Source organism: Triticum urartu, chromosome 7, assembly GCF_003073215.2.
Source record: "Triticum urartu cultivar G1812 chromosome 7, Tu2.1, whole genome shotgun sequence".
Taxonomy (NCBI): domain Eukaryota; kingdom Viridiplantae; phylum Streptophyta; class Magnoliopsida; order Poales; family Poaceae; genus Triticum; species Triticum urartu.
This window is the reverse complement of record NC_053028.1, coordinates 404,938,269-404,954,781: the sequence shown is the minus strand read 5'-3', so window position 1 is coordinate 404,954,781 and position 16,513 is coordinate 404,938,269.

Below are 16,513 nucleotides of genomic sequence, written 5' to 3'. Positions count from 1 at the left end.
TGAGTAGATCTATTTTGAGCATTGCAAATTCTATACCAAGCATCTTTTAAATTTTCTCCTTCCCTTTGTTTGAAGTTGAGGACCTCATTATCGGGAGTGCTAACAAGGATGGGAGGACTAGCCATGATGGCAGGATAAAAGATCTAACGCACAAGCGAACAAAGAGTAAATGAAGAAGACGAACAGAAGAGGGGCTAAGAAAAGGCAAATCTTTTCGAAAATCATTTTAGAAGTGGGGGAGAGGAAAATGAGAGGCGGATGGAAAATAATGTAATGCGAGGGATGAGAGTTTGTGACGGGTACTTGGTATGTCTTGGCTTGGCATAGATCTCCCCGGCAACAGCGCCAGAAATTGTTCCTGCTACCTCTTGAGCTTGAGTAGGTTTTTTCCTTGAAGAGAAAAGGTGGTGCAGCAAAGTAGAGTAAGTATTTCCTTCAGCTTTTGAGAACCAAGTTATCAATCCAGTAGGGGACAACGCACAAGCCACCGAATACCTGCACAAACAAACACCAACTTGCACCCAACGTGACAAAGGGGTTGTCAATCCCTTCACGGTTATTTGCAAAGTGAGATCTGATATAGATGGATGAACGGTAAAGTAACATTTTTGGTATTTTTCGTTTATAGATCAGAAATTAAAAGATTGCAAAGAAAGTAAATCGGAAACTAAAATTATAGATCGGAAACTTATATGATGGAAAATAGACCCGGGGGCCATAGTGATGCGGAGCATCCCAAGGTCATCCCCATGGACCTACCTACATCTCCCATGACACCACTGGGACCAATGACAAGAGCTCGTGCAAGAGCTATCACGAATGAGGTACCAAGGAGGCAACCAAGGATAAGTTACGGTGCAAGATGGACATCAAGAGCATGAATAGAATCTGCCCAGCCCAGAAGTACCGGTACAACCGCTCAACTACCGGCCAAGCTTCTATGATCGAGCGGTGCAAGGCTGGTACAACACCAGTTTATCCCCGTAACAGCCTCCAGACTGGTACAACCGCCCCAAGCACCGGTACAAGCGCTGAGCACATCCGGAAACACCTCCAGGAACCAGTACATGAGTGCCCAACGGTACAACCGCCCCCATGACCGGTACTACCGCCCTGCCTGTGCGCGGTGAGAGGGGTTTCACCCCATGTATCCCCAACTTACCCCTTGGACTATATATACTTGTCCCTTAGCTCCGTACTAGGGTTAGCGTTGTGTTAGCTAATATGTGAGATAGAGTTTCGCTCATCCATCCGGATCTACTCCATCGCGAGGGATCCACACCTCTTCGGAGAAGATCCACTTGGATTCAAGACCCCTAACGGGAATACATCAAGGCCTCCTCACGGAGAAGAACCGGTTATCCTATGTATCATCCTTTGTTGGATTCGGATCTTGTATCTCATTGTGTTTCGAGGATCTAGAATATGTGTGATCGTTCTTTTTGGTTTGAGTGATTCTCTCGTGTTTCCCTCGTGTTTCCCCGCGTGTTCTTCGTGGGATCCGCCCCTTTCATGAAAGATTGGCCGTATAGGGTTCCACCCTACATCATCTTGGTACCATGAGCCACGTTGATCATGAATTTGGAGTCTCCCCCACCATTTTCTAGCCTTCTTTTGTTGTTTTCATCCTAAATTCGAAAATCTCCACCAAAAAATAGCCCCAAATTTTTGTGAGATGAAGTTTTGTTGGATTTGATCCATAGATTTCGTGTGTAGCAGGTAGATCTAGCTTCCCCACAAATTTCCCCACCTTCCATCCACGAAATCTCCGCAACTTGGCCCCTGAAATCATCCATTTCCGCCCCACATTCATCCCCGATCCAGATCTGAGAAAATATTCCCGACAACAGCAGTACAACCGGCCCCCAAGGCGGTACAACCGCTGCCCCATAACCTGATACTTCTGCCAGCCAATTCTAGAACTCCAGGACGCTCCAGGAGCGGTACAACCATCCTAGCAAGCGATACAACTGCCCCTCCCTGTTTTAGCCCCGGCTGATTGACTGTTTTGACCATAACTTTCACATCCGGACTCGGATTTCCGCGTTCGTTAGCTCGTTGGATAGCTATTGACACCCCCCATCCACATAGATAGGTTACAACACAATTTGACACCATCAAAATTTTGTCATTTTGACATCTTTGCTTAGGTCCTCCACCATATCATCCACATTCCGCATACACACTTGCAAACCACCATCGCTTTTCGCATTCACCATCGCTTACCCGCTCCGCACTTCGGCAAATTTTGACACATTTGGTTTTGTGAATTTGAGTTGTGGTTCATCGTTTCCTAGGATGTTTCGGTTAACTAGGAACGGTTCGACATCGACATCACCGCCGCTCATCTTCGCCACGGACTCGTCATCAATGATGACCATTTTGAGTATCATCTTGGTATCGTGATATATCATCATTGTACATTTTTTCCATTGCATTGATAAACCCATAGACCATTTTGCGTACCTTTCCTATCGAGATTAGCCTTTGAGTATTGCCGGCAATGTTACTTGTGCACATTAGTGATCATAGCTCCCATTGCATACACACCATACCATCGTGGTGCATATCTTGGTATCATATCTTGTGTCACAAGGTTGTCATAAGCATACACAATTGCTATCTTGGTTCTTGAAGTTTTGCATGAGAAAAGAGCTCAAAAGAGAAAGAGCCAAACAAACTTTTAAGCAAAAGGAAAGATAATGAAAGAGCTTATAAGCAAGAACCATAGCATCATACTACATTAAGATTGTCATACTAGATCATCTTGGATCATATCATCGGAATACCATACATAGAGCATACTTGGGATAGAAGTTGTTGCATTTTTGCTTAGTAGGTTGTGCACAAGTCTCGTATCCGCCTATTGTGCAATCGCGCTAGCGTCTCTCTAGTGTTGTGCAACAAGAGCATTTTCGTGGATCCCTTGGATCATTCCTTGGTTGCACGACCCCATTTATCTATCCGTGTGTGAGTTCCCGTGTACCATATCTTGCTATTGGTCTACTTGTTGCATTTGCAAATTTGTGAATCTTTTCCAACATTTTTGAGGCTCGCTAACAATTGCATCAAATTTTGTGCCACCATCCTAACCGAGCTCCACCATAAGATTTTACTTGTGTAGGTATGAGAAACCGACAAGAATTGGTACCAATTGTGCTATTTCCTTGTTCCACATTTGAGTGATCATTGATCCATCTTCAACATCGGTCAACGCACATTTGGTATAAGTTCTTCTCTTCTCCCACTCACATATTTGTATGGAATGATGGATAGGCCAAGTACTTCTACCAACCCACTCTTCATCGAGCAAGACGACGACATGTCTTCCTACGTCACAAAGAGCCACTTCTTTGGTGCACAACGTGATTTGCATCAAGAGCAACAAGCAATGAGTGAATGCATCGACAACCTCACCACCGACTTGCGACTCTTCGAGCAACATACAAGAAACTATTTCGACAACAAGCTTGACGACCACAAGCAAGAGAATGACGCAAGAATGGACGAGATCCATGCTTTGTTGCTCAACCGCTCTTATTCCACTCCGTCCTCCTCAAGACGGAGCTGCTCAAGTCGACACTCCGACTACACCATCTCCGACTCAAGTACACTGACATCGAATACTCTTAGACATGACGCGCACCAAGATCGTCAAGCAAATCGCAGCCCTCTACATGACAAAGACTCTCAAGAACAACAACATCATCAAAACCAAGCTACTTTTGCGCAAGCACAAGAACGGCAATGCCAACGCCATCAAGAAGAGGAAGAGCGAGCGCGTCTACACCAAGATGCACAAGATGCCGAGGCACAACGTCAAGAACAACAATTGCGAGAAGCTCAAGCACTTGAGGTGCAATGTGCCCTTCGAGATTCAAGTCGAGCCGTAGCCACGTGCAACCGGCAAAATCATGAGCACTGAGATGCGCTATGCGAAGAAGTTTAAGAGAGGAACTATCAAGCTCGAGTGCATTGTCAAGTTCCACGACCTCCTCGCCAAGAACCCCAAGTTCACCAAGAGCAAGAAGACAATGGAAATCCTCCAAGACAAGAGCAAGTTGAGGAAGACAATCCTCCTTGTCAAGGACGTCATCACCCTCGACCCCAACACAATGAAGAGCAACAATACGGCAAGCTAAAGTTCACCATGCCCAAGTTTAATGGAAGCAATGATCCCGAAGAGTACCTTTCATGGGCATTGAAGCTCAACACGATCTTTCATTTGCACAACTATGAGGAAGAGAAGAAGATCGCGATGGCATCCCTTGAGTTCCAAGACTATGTCCTCATTTGGTGGGAACAAGTCATTGAGCACCGTGAGGCAAGAGGTGAACCACCCTGCTACCTCTTGAGCATTGCGTTGGTTTTCCCTTGAAGAGGAAAGGGTGATGCAGCAAAGTAGCATAAGTATTTACCTTAGTTTTTGAGAACCAAGGTATCAATCCAGTAGGAGATCACGCTCAAGTCCCTCTCACCTACACAAACAAATAAGAACCTCGCAACCAACGTGATAAAGGGGTTCTCAATCCCTTCACGGTCACTTACGAGAGTGAGATCTAATAGATGTGATAAGATAATATTTTTGGTATTTTTATGATAAAGATGCAAAGTAAAATAAAAGGCAAAAGAAATAACTAAGTATTGGAAGATTGATATGATGGAAGATAGACCTGGGGGCCATAGGTTTCACTAGTGGTTTCTCTCAAGAGCATAAGTATTACAGTGGGTAAACGAATTACTGTCGAGCAATTGATAGAATTGAGCATAGTTATGAGAATATCTAGGTATGATCATGTATATAGGCATCATGTCCACAACAAGTAGACCAAAACGATTCTGCATCTACTACTATTACTCCACACATCGACCGCTATCCAGCATGCATCTAGAGTATTAAGTTCATAAGAACGGAGTAATGCTTTAAGGAAGATGACATGATGTAGAGGGATAAAATCATGCAATATGGTATAAACCCCATCTTTTTATCCTCTATGGCAACAATACAATATGTGCCTTGCTGCCCCTGCTGTCACTAGGAAAGGACACCGCAAGATTGAACCCAAAGCTAAGCACTTCTCCCATTGCAAGAAAGATCAATCTAGTAGGCTAAACCAAACTGATAATTCGAAGAGACTTGCAAGGATAAACCAATCATACATAAAAGAATTCAGAGGAGAATCAAATATTGTTCATAGATAAACTAGATCATAAACCCACAATTGATCGGATCTCGACAAACACACTGCAAAACAATATTACATCAAATAGATCTCCAAGAAGATCGAGGAGAACTTTGTATTGAGATCCAAAGAGAGAGAAGAAGCCATCTAACTAATAACTATGGACCCGTAGGTCTGAAATAAACTACTCACACATCACCGGAGAGGCCATGGAGTTGATGTAGAGGCCCTTCGTGATCAATGCCCCCTCCGGCGGAGCTCCGGAAAAGGCCCCAAGATGGGATCTCTCGGGTACAGAAGGGTGCGGCGGTGGAATTAGGTTTTCATGGTGCTCCTGGATGTTTGGGGGGTACGTGGACTTATATAGGAGGAAGAAGTACGTCGGTGGAGCAATGAGGGGCCCACGAGGGTGGAGGGCGCGCCCAGGGGGGTAGGCGCGCCCCCTGCCTCGTGCCCTCCTCGATCGTTTCTTGACGCACACTCCAAGTCTCCTGGATCACGTTTGTTGAGAAAATCATGTTCCCGAAGGTTTCATTCCGTTTGGACTTTGTTTGATATTCCTTTTCTTCGAAACCCTAAAATAGGCAAAAAAAACAACAATTTGGGCTGGGCCTCCGGTTAGTAGGTTAGTCCCAAAAATGATATAAAAGTGTAAAATAAATCCCATTAACATCCAAAATAGATAATATAATAGCATGGAGCAATCAAAAATTATAGATACGTTGGAGACGTATCAAGCATCCCCAAGCTTAATTCCTGCTCGTCCTCGAGTAGGTAAATGATAAAAGAAGAATTTTTGATGTGGAATGCTTTCTAACATATTTCTCAATGTAATTTTTTCTTTATTGTGGCATGAATGTTCAGATCCGAAAGATTCAAGATAAAAGTTTAATATTGACATAGAAATAATAATACTTCAAGCATACTAACTAAGCAATCATGTCTTCTCAAAATAACATGGCCAAAGAAAGTTATCCCTATGCTCTATCTTCACCACACAAAATATTTAAATCATGCACAACCCTGATGACAAACCAAGCAATTGTTTCATACTTTTGATGTTCTCAAACTTTCAATCTTCACACAATATATGAGCGTGAGCCATGGATATAGCACTATATGTGGAATAGAATGGTGGTTGTGGAGAAGACAAAAAGGAGAAGATAGTCTCACATCAACAAGGCGTATCAACGGGCTATGGACATGCCCATTAATGGATATCAATGTGAGTGTGTAGGGATTGCCATGCAACGGATGCACTAGAACTATAAGTATATGAAAGCTCAACAAAAGAAACTAAGTGGGTATGCATCCAACTTGCTTGCTCATGAAGACCTAGGGCATTTTGAGGAAGCCCATCATTGGAATATACAAGCCAAGTTCTATAATGAAAAATTCCCACTAGTATATGAAAGTGATAACATAGGAGACTCTCTATCATGAAGATCATGGTGCTCCTTTTTTTGAAACCTGTGACAGTGGGAGAGGCTCCCACTGTGATATATTAATTTTCAAAATTTACATAGTACCTTGTACAAGAGATTTACATAGAGCACCCCTTACCACTTTGTGGTTATTGGGGGAAGAAAAAACTAGAAAATAAAACTAGTCAGAAGGTAGAGAGTCGAGGAGTAGGAGGATGAAATCCGTCATGGTATCTTTCATTCTATACTGAAGTAAGCCAAAATCTGTTTTGAATCTAGTTAGCCAGGAATTGTAGGAGGGGCTGATATTTCTGAAAAGCTTGTCATTCCTCTCCTTCCATATACTCCAAGATGCTTGTAGAAAGGCCTCCATGAACATGGGTTTGTGCCAATTACGTTTTGCTGTTTCCAACCATGTCAGTCGAGTGGTATGATGTTCGGGGTTCATCCCAAGTTTTGACCAACAGTACTTGCTGAACGGGCAGTTCAGGATCATGTGGTCCACATCTTCTTCTATTTGCCCGCAAAGGAGGCAGGTTAGGTCATCTCCCACATTATAGTGTCTTCTCTTGAGCATTTCTCTTGTATTGAGGCAATCTAAGAGGAGAAGCCAACCAAAAACTTTTATCTTGATTATAACTTTGGATTTCCACAGCCAATGGTATGTCTTGCGAGCTTTGACATCCCTGAAGCAGAACTTATAAAATCTTCGTGCAGTATATTCTATAGAGCCCCAGGAATAAGACCAGAAGTCTCTAGTGGTCGGGTCATCATTTAAGACAATATTGGCCACAAGATGCTGGATGTCACGAACTTCTGCATGGGCCTCAATGGAGAGGGGTAGTTGAAACGCCTCATCTAAGGAAGAGATGCACAGAAAATTTTGGACTGAGACATCCTCATTATTGGCAAACGAAAAGACCCGCGGGTGTGAGTCTGCTAGGGGTTGATCAAGCCAGAGATCTTTCCACATGAGTATTTTATCACCACGGTTAATCTCAACTCTGGAGATGCCACGATAGATTGGAGTTAGTTGGAGGACATCCCTCCACCAAAAAGAGCCACATGAATCAGAAGCATGCGGAATCTTGTTTGTGTAGTATGTGGACCAAACGAGATCAACCCATGGGAGGTCATGCTGATTATAGAATTTGTGCAAATATTTCAGGAGAAGAGCGTCACTTTGAAGTTTTAAATTGATGATCCCGAGGCCTCCACTTTCTTTTGGGCGACAAATCCTATCCCAGGCAACCAAAGAGTTGCATTTCTCCCCCCGCTCCGTCTTTTTTGTCCAAAGACATCTTCGCCGAAGCTTATCCAGTAGGTCCAAGATTTTTGGAGGAAATTTGAGTGTGCATAGAGCAAAGATGATGAGCGAGGTGATGACAGTGTTTAGCAGGGAAAGTTTGGCCCCATACGACATCATGGATAGAGTAGAGGATAATCTTCTTTCCACAGAGCATACCATCGGCATTAGATCTTGGACAGAGGGTTTACCAGTCCCCAAGGGAAGACCTAGGTAAGTGAAAGGCATTGTGCCAACTTTGCATTCAAAGATGTCAGCAAGTTCATTGTAAGGGTATCGTCACAGTTCATCGGTATGAGTGTGGACTTATGGAAATTTATCTTAAGACCAATGGAAGTGGCGAAATCATTAAGGATCCCTTTCATAGTATGTGCTTGAGCTGGACATGCTAGCATGATAATTATTGTGTCATCCGCATATTGAATAACAGGGTAATCAAGCTGTCGTTGTCTTTCAAAGGGCAGGCGGATCTTCCCTTGTCGGAAGTGGTCATTAATTGCAGCTTGAAGGAGATTGGCTGCAATAACAAAAAGGAGTGGGGACAAGGGGTCTCCTTGCCGAACACCACTTTTGCAGTGGAATTGTCTGCCTGGAACACCATTTAGAAGCACAGAGGATTTACCAGAAGAAAAGATAGAACTGATCCATGAAAGCCACTTGTCATTGAATCCCATATGCCTCATAATCTCAAGCATAGCACCATGTTCAATTGTGTCGAATGCCTTGGCGAAATCAAGTTTGAGTAGAATTATTTCCTTCTTGGACACTTGGCATTGATGGATGTACTCGAATGCCCAAGCAAGGCAGTCTTGTATAGTTCTTCGCTTGATGAAACCGTATTGATTGCGATGAACCAGCTTGAGGATGATCTTTTGCAGTCGATTGGCCAAAATTTTGGTGATTATTTTGAGACAACAATTTAGTAATGTGATAGGCCGAAAGTCATTGAGGGTCTCAGGCGAGGGGACTTTTGGAATTAGTGTGATGAAACCCTCATTTATACTTTCCAGGTTGATGGTCCCTTCATGAAACTGTTCACAAAGATTGTAGAAATCTTCTTTAATTATGTGCCAGCAAGATTTAATGAAGTGACCCGTGAATCCATCGGGGCCTGGAGCTCTATCAGCCGGCATTTCTTTCACAACACCATCGATTTCTTGTTTGGAGAAAGGAGCAGTAAGCAGGTCCAAGTCATCTGATCGTTTGATGATATTAGGGAGATCAAATTTCATAGACTAGCCTCGAGAGGAGCCCAGCCTGTTCTTGTATGTATGGTAAATAAGGGCCTATTTACCAGCATGGTCTTCCACATATGTGCCATTGTCGTGGCGAAGATTGGTTATATTATTCCTTCTATACCTTTCAGAAGCAAGGGCTTTGAGAAATTTAGGGTCCTCATCACCAAACTGAACCCATCGAATTGTGCATCTTTTCTTCCAGTATTGCTGCTGATAGTTTAACAGACGAAGAATGTGTTTTTTAAGGATTGTCCTAAAGTTGCATTCTGGAATTGTCAAAACCCTTTTATTTTCTCGAGCATCTAGATCTGCCAGAGTGGAGTTTGAATTTTCGATTGCAACGCTAAGTTTAGATATCCTTTTACTCCAGTGCTTGAGTTCATATCTTAGCATTTTAAATTTGCGGCAGAGCACAGTGGCAGCATTTGTAGAGTTAACTGGTCTATTTCAAACCTCTGAAACCAGCTCCATAAACCCCGGGTGTTGCACCCAGAAGGATTCGAACCTGAATATGTTACTTTTTGGAATAGTAGTTTCAATGGTCACTACACAGGGAATGTGATCAGAGACTGGCTTCCCGAGGGGTTTTACCAAAGTCTTTGGATATGTGATAGTCCAATTAGTGGAAGTTAGAAACCAATCCAATTGTTCAAGTAAAGGTTGTTGTTGCATGTTACTCCATGTGTATGCCTTGCCTTTAATTGGTAGTTCAATAAGCCCCTGAGACCTTATAAAGTCATTGAATGTGATCATGTCATTAATGTTACCACCTGGTTTATTGCGATTAGAAGGACTTCGTATGTAATTAAAATCACCCATTAGGAGCCAATCTTCAGAAGAAGGGATGTTTAAATTCAGAAGCCAATTTGTGTAATCCACTCTGAGATCGCCTTGACAGGCTCCATAAATGTTCACTAGGGTCCATTCTTGGGCCGATTGTGTGGATTTGAATTTAATTACTAGAGCAAATTCTTCCTCTATAAGTACCGTACCTGTGAAAATAGAGCTGTTCCAAATGGTTGCAATACCTCCAGAGGCTCCTTGAGAGGGAATATAGGCATATTTATCAAATCTTTTAGGACAGCAAGACTTAAGGAGCATATTATCAAAAGAGGGCTTTTTGGTTTCTTGCAAGCAAATCACGGCACAGCCACTAGAGGAAACAGCGTTCGATAAGGCCAAAAGCTTAGGGTCAGAGTTTAGGCCCCTGATGTTCCAAGAAAGCACATTCCAGTTCGAAAGAAGTACCATTTAAAAGCTAGATACGAAACAAGACAAAATTAAGCATTGGATGGGCCACCCTCCTGGTCAGCGAGAAGCACCTCTTCAGTGAGTTCTTCAGGGGGAATGGCACACCGAGTGGATCCAATCTGTTGTATCTCCTGGATAGAAGTGGTGGGGGCACTTCAGCATCGTGGTCGTCAGATAATTCAGTTATGACAACTGCAGAGGCCATATTTGGGATCACTCTTGGCTTAACTTTGGAGGTCTTGGCCTTGCTATCAGAGATGAGAGGCACCTTGAAGCCGTCGTATTTGTTCGAGCGGTTGCTGCGGCGAACCTGCATGACAGAGATTGGGGCTTTGTTTTTACCATGCTTGCCCTTAGACACTCCAGCAGAGGAGGCCCCAGGCACCAAATCTGAACCAGTCAGCACTAATTCATCAGAAGGTGCCACCAGATCATCATTGAGCTCAGTAATAGCGACAGTGTTGGCCTGAACATTTGGAGCTTCCGTATCAGCAAGAGACCAAAGGTGCGTGGAAGTGCCATAAGTACCTGCAGCATCAAAGGAGGTGACAGTAGCAGAAGCCTCTAACTGTCCATCTTCAGTGTTGGTCACCACTAACTCAATATTCAGACTTGCAGGCTTAATACCATAGCCATGTGCCCAGGGCCCAAAGGTGGCTAGTGTGGGCATGATCCTGCTAGACAAGAAATTTGTAATAGGCACATATGACAGGGGCTCATTCAGATGCATTGAGCTGAGCATTTCAGAATCCGCAGCGAAGCTAATATTGATGCCAGCATTTGAAACCTGAATGTTTAACTGAAGGTGTTGCAGAGCCATTGGAGGGCCAGAGAAAATCTCAGCGGGGCTGTTACTGACTGCCAACTCCTGAGAGGGAGCAGGACTAAAGACCATGGAGCTGCTGCGCTGTAAGGCATGTAGAATGGTGACTGGGACAAGCACCATAGTTTCAGAGTCAGAACTAGTGGCCGAGCTACTCTGGATGGAAATGGAGTCGTTCCAGGCTGCAGCAGGGCTGTCTTGGAGGTTATTAGACGGGAGGATACCATCATTAACCTGCAATCCTTCATTGGCTAACCATTCCTGAAAGTTATACAAAGCCGGGGGAGTGTGCGAAGGCGAAGGAGGCCATTCACCCCAGTTTGGTTGCAATTCCACTTCCACATTCTGAGGACCTTCAACATTGTTTGTAGCAGCAGCATTGTTGGCAGCCCCCTGCTGCACAGTCCAGTTATTGAGCTGCATCTGGTACAATTGCTCAGCAGTAAGTGCATCACCGTACAATGGATGTGGAATGCCATTATCAGGGGGAGGATCTTCTCCTGCAGGTGGAACTTCTGGTAGGTGCACGTTCCAGTCACTGTTGCGCAGCATGGTGACGCGAACAGTCCAACAGTGCCTATCGCCTCCCAACTGACGGATTACTAAACTCTTTGGAACAAGGCAGAGATTAATGACTTTAACACGGACCAGAACAAATTTTCTGTCACCTCTAGGATTATGCCAATGAATCAGACTACTGAAGTTGTCCATAGATCTATGCAGGTAATGGTAAGTCTGGTAATCATAGGGGAAGCCTACGTACAAGATCCAAACTGCGGGGCCATAGGTGGTGAGCCTCATATTCAGAGCTTCATCATGTGGCACAAAAGAAACGATAGTGTTCATATCTCCTTCAACCTTAGCATCAATCTCAAAGGTTGTTCCCACAATGTTATCTCTTACTAGAGGATTGGCAAACCCAAAGATAGCAATGCCCAGGGGGTGATCATCTACTTCAGAAGGGAAGAAATGTGATTCATGCAACAGACCAGTGATTACCTCCCTTAGAGATGCTTTCTGATGGTGTGGAACATGTCTGTTGACCTCGGCAATGGCAAGGAAATCATGGTTGAGGGGAGGCACCGGATGCACCGCCATGTCGCCTATTTTCTCTTTGAAGCACAAGTGTGGAAAAAGGATAGTAGCATTGTCCCTTCTCTCTTTTTCTCTCATTTTTTTATTTGGGCCTTCTTTCTTTTTTTGGCCTATTTTCTCTTTTTTTTCGTTCGGAGTCTCATCCCGACTTGTGAGGGAATCATAGTCTCCATCATCCTTTCCTCACTTGGGACAATGCTCTAATAATGATGATCGTCACACTTTAATTTCTTACAACTCAAGAATTACAACTCAATACTTAGAACAAAATATGACTCTATGTGAGTGCCTTCGGCGGTGTACCGGGATGTGCAATGATGCATGAGTGACATGTATGAAGAATTATGAATGGTGGCTTTGCCACAAATACGATGTCAACTACATGATCATGCAAGAAATATGACAATGATGAAGCGTGTCATAATAACGGAACGGTGGAAAGTTACATGGCAATATATCTCGGAATGGCTATGCAAATGCCATAATAGGTAGGTATGGTGGCTGTTTTGAGGAAGGTATATGGTGGGTGTATGACACCGGCGAAAGTTGCGCGATATTAGAGAGGCTAGCAATGGTGGAAGGGTGAGAGTGCGTATAATCCATGGACTCAACATTAGTCATAAAGAACTCACATACTTATTGCAAAAATCAATTAGTTATCGAAACAAAGTATTACGCGCATGCTCCTAGGGGATAGATTGGTAGGAAAGACCATCGCTCATCCCCGACCGCCACTCATAAGGAAGAAAATCAATAAATAAATCATGCTCTGACTTCATCACATAATGGTTCTGTAACGCCCACGATGCGGCTATATCTCCCACGTGTCGAAGCACGACTTAGAGGCATAACCGCATTGTAAGCAATGTCGCAAGTGAGGTAATCTTCACAACAACCCATGTAATGAATAAGGAAAAGAGATACATAGTTGGCTTACACTCGCCACGTCACACAATAGCATAAATAACATTACATTCATCCAGATACAATCAAGGTACGACTACGGAACCAAATTCAAGAACAACCCCAAATGCAACAAAGTCCTCGATCGCCCCAACTAGGCACCACTACTGATCGTCTGGAAAGGAAACGTAGTATCATCATGAGTCCTCATCGAACTCCCTCTTGAGCTCAGTCGAATCTCCTGGAGCGGTATCATCGGTCCCTGCATCTGGTTTTGGAAGGAATCTGTGAGTTATGGGGACTCAGCAATCTCACACCCTCGCGATCAAGACTATTTAAGCTTATAGGAAGGGTAAAAGGTATGAGGTGGAGCCGCAGCAAGTGACTAGCATATATGGTGGCTAACATACGAAAGAGAGAGCGAGAAGAGAAGGCAAAGGCACGGTCAAGAAACTATGATCAAGAAGTGATCCTAGAACAACCTATGTTCAAACATAACTCGAGACCGTGTTCTCTTCCCGGACTCCGCCGAAAAGAGACCATCACGGCCACACACTCTGTTGATTCATTTTAATTAAGTTAAGCTTAAAGTTATCTACAACCGGACATTAACAAATTCCCATCTACCCATAACCGCAGGCACGGCTTTCGAAAGTTCAAATCCCTGTAGGGGAGTCCTAACTTAGCCCATCACAAGCTCTCATGGTCAACAAAGGATATTCCTTCTCCCAAGACAATCCGATCAGACTCGGAATCCCGGTTACAAGATATCTCGACAATGGTAAAACTAAACCAGCAAAGCCGCCCGAATGTGCCGACAAATCCCGATAGGAGCTGCACATATCTCGTTCTCGGGGCACACTCAGATGAGACATCCTACGAGTAAAACCAACTCTCAAGTTGCCCCGAGGTGGCCCCGCAGTCTACTCGGTTCGGACCAACACTCAGAGGAGCACTGGCCCGGGGGGGTTTAAATAAAGATGAACCTCGGGCTCCGGAAACCCAAGGGGAAAATAGGCTAGGTGGCAAATGATAAAACCAAGGTTGGGCATTGCTGGAGGAGTTTTATTCAAGGCGAACTGTCAAGGGGTTCCCATTATAACACAAACGTGTAAAGAACGCAAAATCAAGGAACATAATAACGGTATGACGGAAACTAGGGTGGCAAGAGTGGAACAAAACACCAGGCATAAGGCCGAGCCTTCCACCCTTTAGCAAGTGTATAGATGCATTAAAGTAGACAAGATATGATAATGATATCCCAACAATAAACATGTTGCAACAAGGAACAACCTCCAATCTTCACCTGCAACTAGCAACGCTATAAGAGGGGCTGAGCAAAGCGGTAACATAGCCAATACAACGGTTTGCTAGGACAAGGTGGGTTAGTGGTTTGACATGGCAATGTGGGAGGCATGATAAGCAAGTGGTAGGTATCGTAGCATAGGCATAGCAAAAGAGCGAGCATCTAGCAAGCAAAGATAGAAGTGATTTCGAGGGTATGGTCATCTTGCCTGCAAAGTTCTCCGAGTTGATGTTAGCTTGATCCTCGTAAGCGTACTCAATGGGCTCCTCGATCACGTACTCGTCTCTCGGCTCTACCCAAAGCAAGAACACAAGCAAAGGGAGACACAATCAACCACATGCAATGCACAAACAACATGATGCGAAACATGTCATGATATGCGGGATGTGATATGCGATGCATATGCATGCTTCTGAAAGGAAAGATTGAACCCGGCCTCAAATTAGAAAACCAAGAGTGCCACTGAAAAGAGGAGTTCATTTTGGTCGAAATTGATATAAAGATCACCAGAATCGGATGCACGGTTTGCAAATGGCAAGCAAAACAAATATGGCACCGATCTGCGATTAACAGCACAAGGCCATCTAAATGCATAAAGAACAACATGCTACAGCACTCTAACATAGCAACAAAATACATGGCAGGGATCCACGCAGGATTCTTGACAAAATATGAACATTGAGCTACGGCTAATTCACTCAATAGCAGGTTCAAACAAGCATGGCAAAAGTGCAAAAGTTATCAGGTTACAGACTTGGGGAAAATAACATGACAAGAATTTAACATCAGGAAGAAATGTTTAGAGCAAGATAACAACATGCTACAGGAACATATCATGGCAAAGCAAGGCATGGAATGAAGCTACTCAAAGCATACAACAAAAGTCCCTTACTGAACATAAGCCAAAAGGGGTCATAAAATACAATGGCAACCATGTGAACATAGCAATTATTGTTAACAGGTTCAGACTTTGCAGAAAACTGGAGCATGGCAAAACAGATATTAAGTAGGAATGTTTACGAGCCCGATGCACTCACCACAAGGCATGGCATGACAAACTAAGCATACACCCAACAAGTAGACATGGCATAGAAGCTAAACATGGCAAGAACAACAACATAGCATGCATGGACCAACTACAACAACCTCGGCAAAAATGCTTAACACGTAAACATGCTGCCAGGAACATTTTATAGCAAAAGTAGAGCTCGATTGAGTCAAGCTAGGGTGCTCCATAATTGCAAACAAAGACATGGATGGATAGAGCACCAAAATATCTACAAAACATCCTTACTGGTCATGCTCAAAAAAGGCATGGATCACTCTGTAGCAACATGGATACATGGCATAAAAATATAATCAAGGCAAAGGCTTAGAATATTTCTAAGTCCCTGAAATCAGCAACATTATGAGAGCTACTTTGCATGCTTGTGCTAGTCACCACAGAGATCACAAAAATACATGGCATACACCCCTGTAAAGATGGCATGGCATACTTCAAAACACATGTAGGGTTCATGTTCATAGGACGCACACATCAATCATGGCAAAAATGAAAAATGAGCAATTGCTGATAAGAATCTGAAACTAACAGAAACTAGCACTCTTGCAACAGCATTTAGGGCATCAAGATGAGATCAAATGAACATGATGCAATGAGATGAAATGAAGTACTCGTCGAGATGAACAATTCGATATGCTACACGCCCGAAACGGAGCCATGGATGCAGAGTTATGATGCGATGAAAAATACACAAAATTAGAGAGTTAGAAATATCTCGGGGTCAACCTCGAAAACGGATCTGAATCTGGATCTCGCCGGAGTTCGTGGTTCGCCAGAGTTGTACCCGAGGTCGCCGAAGATGGAGGGATCCGAGGGAGGAGAGGCCGGCGACGCCGGATCCGGGCCGGAGAAGGACGGGGGCGGCGCCGCCGGCGGCGGTGGTGGAGCGGGGCGGAGTGGCGCGGTGCGGGCGGTGGTCAC